This window comes from Pseudorasbora parva, chromosome 13 (assembly GCF_024679245.1).
Source record: "Pseudorasbora parva isolate DD20220531a chromosome 13, ASM2467924v1, whole genome shotgun sequence".
NCBI classification, from domain to species: Eukaryota; Metazoa; Chordata; class Actinopteri; order Cypriniformes; family Gobionidae; genus Pseudorasbora; species Pseudorasbora parva.
The window spans coordinates 13,978,954-13,990,994 of NC_090184.1; the positions used below are offsets into that span (position 1 = coordinate 13,978,954).

Genomic DNA, 12,041 nt, shown 5'->3' on the forward strand with positions numbered 1-12,041 from the left:
GAAATATCACCTTATGGCCACAAAAGGCTGACTGCCTATTCAAATGCTCTTTAGTGAAGGCAGCCAAAAGCGAGCCAGGCCTCTGCACACAGTCTGTATGTTACCATAGCAACCCTTGTCAACCAGGAAGTCCTGGTGGAGAGAGAGAGAGAGAGAGAGAGAGAGAGAGAGAGAGAGAGAGAGAGAGAGAGAGAGAGAGAGAGAGAGAGAGAGAGAGAGAGAGAGAGAGAGAGAGAGAGCATGTGTGTGTCAGTATGTGAGAGGGACTTAACAGAGGTTAAGTAGACGGGAGCAAAAACCAGCGAGGGAGAGAGAGAGAGAGAAAGAGGGACTGACCGTGAACGCAGACAAAAAGAGAGAGAAAGTACAGAAAGAGCAGGTTGGACCTGAAAGGTTATTTTCTACAAAGCAGACCAACCAGCACTTTGGGAATTGTGTTTGTCATCCTGGGAAATCTGTGCGTGGCAGTGCTGTCACACGCATACACACCCACGCAAACCGGTGAGTTGATTTTTTTTCCCATCTGACAGCCATCAGCCTGTTGCGTGAGTGTAAAACAGTACAATGATAATGTAAACTCATTTCTTCCTGCAGTTCTTTTTGGCCAAGCTTTGGCAGGGTTGTGTTAAACTGGTTGACCGCATTACTTCTGAAGTTGATTCTTAACTCTCTTTGAAGGATTAAAGGGTCTTTGGTGAGAGTTTTCAAAGCAGTGGAAAAGAGCAGAAATGCGGCAGAAAAGCCAAAATACGAAGTCCTGTCTCCGTTTACAGTGATATTTCTGTGTAGCTGTCGAAAGTAATTTGGTTTCAAGTAGGCTAGCTGGACGTTATCGAGACAGTTGTTTTGCCTGTAATGAATTTGACTGCTAAGAGTGGAGTGATTTGTTTGACATTTGATTATAGTAGTTTGACCCTAATTTCATTCTATTCGTGTACAGAGTTTGTCTCTTGACAATTTAAAGTGAGATATTTTTGCACATTCATTCTGTTTGATGTAATAAATTAGAATTTTAATTGGTTTATGTTATGTAATTGTAAAAGACTGGACAATACTGATATACTATTAAAAAAGGGTGATATTAAAGTTCTATAATATTTTGTGTAAATTAAAAATAAAACACTAAAAACTAAAATGTTAATACATTTTAAATTAACTTAGCATCACAATAATCTATTAAATGGATTATCACGAGATCTCAAGATTAAATTTAACAGTATTTTTTAATTATCAGTGTTTTAACAATTAACTTTTATGTTGGCATGAAATAGAAACCACTAAATGTAATGTAAAATATAGGAGAAATGATAATGTACAATTGAATATCCAATATCAACTGATACCGAAAAATCTCAAATAACCAACATATTGCGGTGCAAATAAATTGTGCATATGTATGTGTTGACTCGACCTTAGAGATATATGATATAATACATCAAGATATAAAGCTAATATCAAGACTGAAATAAATGTACTGGAGGTCAGACTACTTTGACTTCAAATATTCCCATGCTATAGTTTCTGTTAGTTAAAGATATTTTCCCAGAGAGCTCCTCTGACAGCTTAATCTCATTGAATATGTCCAGCACTTTTACAAGTCTATGGGTGTTTCTCACCGTTGTAAGGCAAATTAATGCAGACTTCAGTGTCAGCTCCATTAGTGCGTGGTCCATTGACAAAAGCACGGAGGGAAAGGTCTCCCTTCTCACCTCTGAAGCTGTCAGGTCCATGAGAACGACCTAAGCAACACACACTGATCTCTCTGAGGATATTCTCATGTGTATAGCGTGAGTGTGTGCTTTAGTTCCCATTACATAAGCATGACATATTATGGAGACCCTCATAGTATAGGGCATTTCCCAGCCTACATAAGGGTACAAAAAATGACATTTTCTTTACGGAAAGACGTCATGCTGATTAGAATCGTCTTCAACAGGTCCAAACAGGTGTTTCACAGTCTCCACGCTTTGTAGAGTGTAGTTGATTTTGGATGGTGAACAGAGTCCATGTGGAGGAGCCCATTTTGACTCATCACTATCAAATTGTTTGTTGGAACCATCCCCCTGAGTCAAGCGATGGACGACCATACATGGTGATCAGTTGGACCTGCTGTTGATTAATGTGTGCATCATGTAATAACGGGAGATTGTAAACAGGCGCACGGCAAATCCTTGTATGGTGTCCACTTGCATTCATCAAGAAGCCAAGAGCAACAGACCTGTAAAAGAGTTAGAGGAGAAAAGTTAGCAATCAAACACAGGCAGATGTTTGGTTTGTTCTGCTGTTTTTGTTATTTTTAATTCTAGAATACTTTCAGCATAGAGACAACTATGAGTAAGCCATTTCTATGCTAACTCTCTTGAAAAGTGTAGCTTAAGAAATCTTTTTTTCCCCACAATATCCCTCAATTTGTCAGGTTTTGTATCTGCTTATCTGTTCTGTTCGTTAGTTTTCTAGTCTGTTCTCCTCCGTTCTATCCCTGTTTGTTCCTATGGTTACTGCTTTGATGATGTTGATGATAATGACGTATGCAGAACGATGGAGATCTGAGACAGCAATTCTCTGTTTGTGATTTCGAGGAAGATGTTGCAATGGCTTCTGACGACGACTTTTGCCGTTGTTGTAAAAGAAATATGATAATAGCCGGTGTCCACCGCCACTCCATCAACTTTTTTGCAAAATTTGGAAAACCTAATAGCATCTCAGACCGGCTGAACCATCTCGAATTGACGGTCGAACAGAAAACATCGAGCTCCGATTGCATTTGCCCCCGTTGTAAGGCATTTGTATTGCGATTAGAACGCGATGTGCAATATTTTGAAAATAAAATAATATCGATGAGTCTTTGGAAAATTGTCATTTCAGAACATTTTCAGAGTTGAGCATAGTTACACTAGTTTTTTATTTATTTACAATTATTTAAAATGTTTACATGACTACAGATCTAGTGTGAGGAAATAAGCTCAGAAAGGTCAGATCCAGAGTGGCTGTGTGGTGTTAGCACATGATCACACACTCCCCATCCTCCTCATCAAAGTAGCTGGTGTAATCCACATCTGGTAGCCGAGAGTTTGTCTTTGCTCGGGTTTTAAAGTAAAGGAAAAGTTTAAATCGCTTAAAACAGACGCGATAGCTGAATCGAACGAGTGATGTTCCACAGCGGCATCCATCTTTGTAATGTACAAAATCTGCTTCACCGTCGCTACGCTGTCGTCATCGTGTAAAGCCTGTCCCAACGTTTCTGATTCGTGCTGCATTTACAACGGATTAGAAATGGGCTCTTTGCCAGACTACTTGCAGAGCAAATCTACATTTGCCGGAAGTTGTCCGGGTTTTCCCAGGCTTGTTGGGCGATGTCTAGCAAATTAGCATCAGACCATGTCAACAGTGAAACATCGACATCGGGAGGTCGCGCTTTAGCGTTAAGCACGTCTGGAGAAAGAGAGAATGCGCACTGAGCTGAAAGGGCTTGAAATAAGCACATTTGGCTTTAGATTAAACTACTAGAGGATATAGTGCTGAAATATCATTACAACAAACGATCCTGAGTGCTTGTGTTGTGATCCACACCGCTGTTTTGACGCTTTGCTCCCTTCAAGAAACAGGAAAATGGTCTCGCAGTCCGGATGGAAAGATGCAGAGGTCTGCCATTTGAATATCATTGGTTTAGTTTGTGTAAAATATCTAGAAACTGCTGTTTTTTTGCACAATAAAATCTTTAGTGTTTAAATTGTGTTCATTGGACTGTTTTGAGATTGTTATTGGAAACAACTTCATTATTTGCGGTGGTGTGTGTGTCTGTGTCAACATTGGCTCAACATTGTGATGTCTGTCAGCCATCGGCAATGGATGATGGCATCGTCTATTAGCCCCTCTTGTTTGCTGTCTATTTAAACCCTTTGTATATTTCCATTCATTGTCTGGTTCACGTTGTGTTTAATTGGTTGTTTTTTTTCCAGTTTGTGCGTTTCGTGAAGTTTTGAGTTTTTTTGTGAATAAAGACTGCTGCACTGATTCATCTCTGCTGCAACCAACGGTGACACATCTGTGGCGTGGGTTTCATTAGGGACTGTTTGTTTGGACATTTCTGTGTGATCTAAATATTGTTCGCGTGAGCATCCAAACAGCTTGGCAGAGCAACAGCTTGGCAGAGCAACAGCTTGGCAGAGCAACAGCTTGGCAGAGCAACAGCTTGGCCAATGAAGTGAATTTGGGGAAGGGCATCCGTTTGTTTGACCATTGGCAGAAGTGTCCAAAAAGCTGTTTGAAAAGTATTGTAGAAAGCAATTATGTTTTGCACAGAAATTACACTTTTTCACTTTAAATATTTCTTTAAAATGTTCTGTTTCTGTCTGCTAAACCCAAATTTTACTTAAGTTTAGCACATTAAGCAAATTAAAGTTTTTTAGTAAGGGTTTTCTCCATATAGTGGACTACAATGGGGTCGAAGGTACAAATTGCAGTTTCAGTGGAGCTTCAAAGAGCTCTACATGATCCAAGACAAGGATTAAGGGTCATATTGAGCAAAACGATCGTAATCTTAGGACCAAAGTTTTGGCTACGATAGGTACGAATTCACTTTATTGTTTATGTCGCGTAATTGCTTTTACCCAAGATCTCACTCATATCGTCCAGTCAGACTCGATTAAATGATATGATCTAGTCATGATGTTGAATCTTTTGACTCAGTCTCACGTCATGCTATGCTTTGTCTACCTACTCTCTTTTATCTACACACACACACACACACACACACACACACACACACACACACACACACACACACACACACACACACACACACACACACACACACACACACACACACACGCACACACACACGCACACACACCTCTGCAGAAAAGTGCTCTCAGACATTTACCTTCATTTGATAAACAAAGAGGTAAAAGATTCATTCAGAAGTTATCAGGCAATGGAGAGGATTACTGATAATCTATATGAGGATTAATACAAAATACATGAAATACTTGAAATAAAATACGTTTTTCGTTCACAATTAAGCGAATAATCTCTTTTTGTTGCTATAGCCTATTCTATATGCAGTGGCCACAAAAAAAAAAAAAAAAAAAAAAAAACCTGGATGCTTAAGCCACAAGTAAATTATATGAATTTCATTGTGTTGCAAAATATTATCAGCAAATGCTTTCAGAGTTTTCTATAGAATTAAAGGACAACTCCGGTGAGATATGAACCTAGGGGTAATTAACAGATGGTCAGCGAGTAGATCGTTCTCTGGGATGCGTTTTCATGAAAATCGAATGTAAAGAGTTTTAACTCTAAAAACAGATTAGCTTATAACGCTTGTCTATGGGGGGTCACAGGGTAAGTGAAATTAAATCGCTAGTTAATACCACTAACAAGGTTTAAAATAGCCGCACACTAACATGAGGGTCCCTACATGCAAGCCGAAGCACTGAGAACTTTGTAAGTGTACAAACAGTTTAATAAGAAGATACTTTTTAAAGACGCATTACGCATTTATGGACAGGTGCCATCTTGGAAAACAGTCTCGACGAGTCGAGCCACGAATGCTGTGCTAAGTGAGCTGGTTGATGGGAATTAAGTTTATGAAATCTAATTACATGGACATTTTCATTTTTATTTATTTATTTTCTCTGTTGCGTTTAGTTGTTTCTTCCGGAAACAACGGACCATGTGAAATTCCAAGTCACAGTTCATCACTTAGCACAGCATTCGTGGCTCGACTCGTCTTGTTTTCCAAGATGGCGCCTGTCCGTAAACGTGTAATGTACTGTCTTTATCTTCTTATTAAAGTGTTTGTATACTTACAAAGTTCTCAATGCTTCGGTTTGCATGTAGGGACCCTCATCATGCTACCGTGTTAGTGTGAGGCTGTTTTGAGCCTTGTTAGTGGTTTTTCACTTACCCTGTGCCCCATTGACAAGTGTTATAAGATAATCTGTTTTTAGAGTTAAAACTCTTTACATTCGATTTTCATGAAAACGCATCCCAGAGAACGATCTACTCGGTAACCATCTGTGAATTTCTCACCAGAGTTGTCCTTTAACTTGCAATAGGTGTTTTCCTATATAATACAGACATGTGTGTAGTCTGTGTGTCCAAGTAGTGGGGCCAGTGAATATAGGATGTAGATGTGTATAAAATATTAATTATATAATGGATGTGAATCTAGTGTAAATGTGCACACCGAATTAAAAGGCACAGTTAATTACTCATCATGAAAGTAGATATATTTGTATAAACTACATGATTGAATAATCATCTTCTCCAGTGCAACAAACAAACCCGCCCACGCTCAGGACATTTTCCAGATGCCGTTGTGAAAATAAATGGAGATGCAGGGTAGAGTTCATTTGATCGCTCGCTGGGGAATAGTGTGCAAGCGCTCATATTTAGACAGTTGGGACTCACCAAAATGGTCAAAAAATGTACTGAGCTGAGACACCGCTCTCAGTTAAACAAAATGTTTATTTCGTGCTGACTATGAACTGTAGTTAAACACATGGATCCAATGACTCTGTTATCCTGTGAGTCTGTTAATGATTGAATGGACACCTTTGAAGGCTCTTAAGAAGCAATAAATGTCTACATACTCAATGTGACCCCTACTTTGGTATCTTTCCCACGAGAACAATAAGGTGGTCAGCTAGTTTAATTCTTGAATCAAATCTATGTTAAACCCTTTTCAGTGTGCATTACCCTCACATGAACAGGGTTTCAGTGAGGGGTTTTCTCACACCGAAGTATGAGCTTGCTATTGTTATCAAGGTCAACCGCCGACAAATTTGACAAACTTTTTCTCTGCGTTTTGACATAGAAACAATGAAATCTGGTCAGTACAGTTCTATCTTCGGCTTGGCTATTATGGCTTTTGATAAAAGGTCTATGCATATTTAAATTTGTCCTGAAAAGCAGAATATTTAGCCTCAAACTGACCTCTGCCTCTTTCGACCTTTGATCTTTGGACAATGATATAAAGATCCAAACTGCTGTCAACAAGACAAATGAATCACCATTCCATTCCCTCACTGGCAATAATGCCAGTGGCTGGCACGTTCAACATGCTTCACTGCATTATATAAGCATTTAAGTTTTTGTTTAAGTGTACATTCTTTATTGAATTAATATGCAATTATCTGTTATCAACATTGTTGAGGCAGCAAAGAGAAAAATAAAGAGCTGGATCCAATTACAAGCAGCTTTCTTTAATAAAACAAACTCAAAATACTGGTTCTTGGGACATGGGGGCAAAAGACGAGATCAGACAAAGGCCAAAAATGCCCCTTCTACCCTTAAATTGGCCATTATTTGAGAGTACATCCATTTGTCCACTCAGACTTTTTTGCCGAAACCATAGTGGACATATTTGAGTACACTCATTTAATCCCACAATGCACCACAACAACTAATGTACGCTCAACGGCTAGAGAATACCCACAATGTACTGGGAGAGTTGTGCACAGTTGAGTGAATTTCCAGCGCCTGCAGTGGAATCATTCGTCTATCCATTTTCCAAGCGTGATTCCACCCCCTCAACCAGTTCAGCAGAAACTCCGCCCAATTTTATTGGGCATGTCAATCACAGTACTGATTTCCCACACCAAACACTGATCCCTAAACCCGTCACTGTAACCATAATGATATTAGCTTCAAAGCAGGATTTCTGGTGAACTGGTTTGGGGAGAACAAAAAATCGGACATTTTCCAAAGCGTTGGTCCAATGTGGATACAGCGTAATATCATACAGGCATGAATTCTATTTTAATTGATTATTAAGTTGTTTGATTAAGGTTTATGCATAGTTTCCATGACAGATTTCAGGATAAATCTATTCACTGGAGCTGCCAGTGTGCTAAGCTCCAAATGATTGACAACAAGGACAAACTATACAAAAGTGGCAGCCCTTCCGACGCTCTCAGGGTCCTATTTTAACGATCTGAGTGTATGATCTAAAGCGTATGGCGCAGGTGCTCTTCTGTCCGAATACACTTTTGCTAGTTTAACGATGAAAAATGGTCCATGGTCCAAAAGGGTTCTTTACCTAGTTTCTTAATGACTCGTGGGTGTGTTTTGGATGTAATGTGCAATAAACCAATCAGAGTCTCATCTCCCATTCCCTTTAAAAGCCAGTTGCACTTGCACCATGGTGGATTCGCTATATTTGCATGGCGGAATTTGTGAACGGAAAGCCTGAATGCTTCTCCAGAGAGGAATCCTTTTTTTTTTTATATTTGAAAATGTGTGTGTAATAAGCAGAGTGTATACGCGTTGTGCACACACCTATAGGGACATATTACTAACGCGCCCTTTAAATAACACAAACAATACTGCGGCGCAGTTTATTTAAGTTACCTCAAGATAGCAATGTGCAAACAATATACCTGAACACACCACACTCTAAAAAAATGCTGGGTTAAAAACAACCCAAATTAGGTTGAAAATGGACAAAATCAGAAATTGGGTTGTTTGAACCCAGTGAATGGACCGATTAAAACAACTCAATTTCTGGGTTTGTCCATTTTTAACCCAACTTGGGTTGTTTTTAATCCAGCATTTTTGTGCATGTTTTCATACCAGCATGCCCATGTGTGAACAGATAGGGATGAGTGCATTTGCAATTTAAACAAAGTGGGGCTGGACATGAAAATGATAACTGCGTTAGGGCTGAAACTAGCAGCAAAAAAAAAAAAAAAACGTGAATGAAAAAGAGTAAGTGATTTCAGACACCGAGTGGGTTGTAAGGACTGCGGAAGGGCAAATTAAAAACCATGGCAAAAAAAAGATCACAGACAAAGGAAACTGATCTAGAAACAGTGAAAACTAACTCAAACACAGATCAAACGTGACATCTGCATGTACAGTTTTTAAAATATATTTATAGGATTTGAAGTTCACTACAATACACTTAAAAATGTTGCACTTTTTCAAAGGGATATTTACATTTAGATATTTTAACGCGAAAATGAAATAAAAGCAGATGTTAACCAGATATTCTGGTTCATAGAAACAAGTAGCTTTAAACACACACGGTATCACTATATATATTAATTACAGATTGCCTTTATCTTATCAAATGCTATCTTGTGTACATGTGCTCGTGCATGCTAAAACAAACTGTCACATCACAGCTGTCAGGAGCACCTTTGCACTAACAGTCATTATCTTTGAGGAATGATGTGTCTACAATACAATGCCCTACTCCTACAATTTAGTTCCAAAATCTCATAATATCTAGAATAAATAATAGATAAATAATTAAAAAAAACATGTAGTTTAAATACACCAACTGATGGCCAAAGAGCGTCTGTAAAAACGTACCATACCCGCTGTACATGTGACTCAGTATTATGTAAGAGCTGTTCACATTTGTTTAAATTGTAGTGCAATCCTTCCCTACTGAAGTCACTGGAACTGCTGAGTAGACGGGTGGAGCTCGTTCATAATCATAAATGTTCCTTAGGTCACTCCCTCATACAAGAGACTTGAAATACATATACCAGGAAACTGGTGACGTACGATTTAAATGATTACTTCAACCAAAAATGTCATCATTTACTCATCCTCTTTATGTTGTTCAAGGTTTCTGTCTCTAAAAAAGGACATGCAGTTACAATTAATGGGGACCGAAGCTTCAAAAACAACTCAAAAGCATCATAAAAGCCTCATAAATGCGGTCTAGATGAAGTCAAACTTTAGTTTAGCATGTTATGCACTTATAATCTTCCCATCCAGTGAGTTGGTAAATTTCAAAAGATCAAACTCAAAAGAATGATTTGTATATCGAATCTGACATTGCTACTACCTTTCTAGAGAAATCGTCTTCCACTAGAGGACTTGATATATAACGCATAAGCCATATGAACTAGTTCTTTTATGGCCATTTTGAGGGTTGATGGCCCCCATTCTCATTCACTTTTATTATATTGAAAAAAAAAGCCTCCAGGATATTCTTCATAAATTCACTTTTTAGGTTTCATGGAAGAACGAAAGTCATACGCTTTGGAACAACATACGGATGAGTAAATGATGACATAAGTTTCATATTTGTGTGAACTATCCCTATAAAGTTTCCTGTGGAAAACATGATTTCACTTTTCTACTTATTTCCTGAAAGTCTTGGATTCCCGCAGAGTTTGAGCATGTGAATGGTTTTCAAACTATTTAAAAAGAATATAAAAGAAAGACCATGAAAGAAGGACGTGATACTATGATTAGGCTGTTAAATTGTTATCTCCCAAAATAAAACCACCTGAAGGCGAATGCGACACAGGGAACGATCCAGCCATGATGTCATTGGGAATATGTGCTCTAGAATTGACTACAGACAGAGGAATGCGAATGGATACTTTTCTGTCAGAGCTTGTCATAGGTCAGTATGAACATCTTGAATGTGTTGCTTGATATTAAACAGCGTATGAATAAATATAACATTGCCTAGCAGGACTAATGCGGGCTAGACCATCTCATTGATCAAAACGAATTATAATGCAATTATACAATGAATGGAGCTTGTGGTTATACGGTTTTATTAAAAACAATCTGACTAAAGCAACACTCCCACATAGAGCATCACTGCGGCTTGATTTATCATCAACATGTGCAAATGATTTGACCGCAGTAATTAACTTACTGACCCCTGCAGTCTAGCAGACATTCATTAAGCAGAGTTTGTGTCCTAATCAAACTTGTTACTCCTCACAGATGGTATGCATGTTCGCTGCTTGGAGCAAAAGGCCGTAATAATGTTGGTGCCGGAACTCTTAGTGGCTCATAAAAAGCAGAAACCTGATTAAATGTTAATGATTTTTCATTTACGTGTGACAGATTTCCTGCATGTCGGTTCCTATTAAACAAGATGAAACGCAGATAAGACCTAAATTAAGAGCAGAGTAATAGGTTTTGACATTTTTAGATGTGCTTTTCCCATGAAACTGGCCAAACTTTAACCTGAGAGCAAAACGTTGGTCTATCTCAAGAGTAGAGTACTCAAGAGTAGTCGCAGCCTAAAAGAGATATTTAACCTCATGCCATTTAAAAGCATGTTCTTTGCAGAACACAGAAGATATTCTGAAGAATGTTTAAGCTATTTTTTGTTAATTTAAAGAAAGTTAATAAGGTCCATTACAAAATTGGACCCCATTGACTTTCATTGGATAGACAAAAAGAGACATCTTCTTTTAATAATAATATAATAATAATACGTTTCATTTATATAGCGCCTTTCCCAAGCTCAAGGACGCTTCACAATAACAGTAAATAACAAGCAGTTTATACATAGATGGGCATTGGACATTTGTGGAGTGATTGCAGTTCCAAATCGCACTACATTTACAATACAACATGAAAAACATAGGTAACAAACATTAATTACAGACAGCATGGGCTTTTGTGTTCCACAGAAGAAAGCAAGTCATACGCAGGGCCAAGGCCTACAACTAAATTTTGCAGAGTGAGTAATTGTTCTTTGTCTTCTGTTATTTGATTAGGACACAGACAGTAGGAGGAATATTTCGGCTGCTGTCACTTTAAGAGCTGCACGGATCCAATATATTGATACACATGGGTTTTCTTTCTCAACTGTTTGCCTTCACTTAAAGCCCAGGACACTCCGAGCTGACAACCGGCAATTGGGCAACGTTGGGCCTTTTTTGAACGTTGCCCGTCTTATTTTTTTCCGGTGTATTCCATACCATTGCCTCTAGTCGGACGCCCTCTGGTTATTTTGTGAATGTTCATAACAACACGAGCGGAGTTGAATAAAGAAAGATCAGCATGATTGATATTCAAAATGGTAAGCACGCACTGCTTGGTTCACGGTTTGTAAATCTGCAGGCTGCAGTGTCAGTTTCCCTTTTTAAAATGATGAATATATCTGCAGAAATTGATAGTTGTCTCATTTGGACGGAGGAGCAGAATGCGCATGCTAGTTGACAGATGGCTGTAGTTTTTTCAGTGTGCTCAAGTTCAACACAACACAGGTGGCTTTCATCAGCGCTATTGGTGTGCCCCTACCCTAAGACGTAACTGACAAGGATTAT

The 12,041-nt window shown here is 38.6% G+C and overlaps 1 protein-coding gene across 3 annotated transcripts in view; it reads left to right on the top strand.

Moving 5' to 3' along the window:
• The first annotated feature begins 219 nt into the window (after window positions 1–219).
• sorbs3 (sorbin and SH3 domain containing 3) overlaps window positions 220–12,041 on the top strand; it is a 58,254-nt gene continuing 46,432 nt past the window's right edge. The window contains exon 1 of one of the 3 annotated variants that reach the window (XM_067413239.1): window positions 220–501. The gene's annotated coding sequence lies outside the window, so the exon portion shown is untranslated. The remainder of the gene's footprint in view (window positions 502–12,041) is intronic. The other 2 variants (XM_067413238.1, XM_067413237.1) reach the window with 2 other exon arrangements.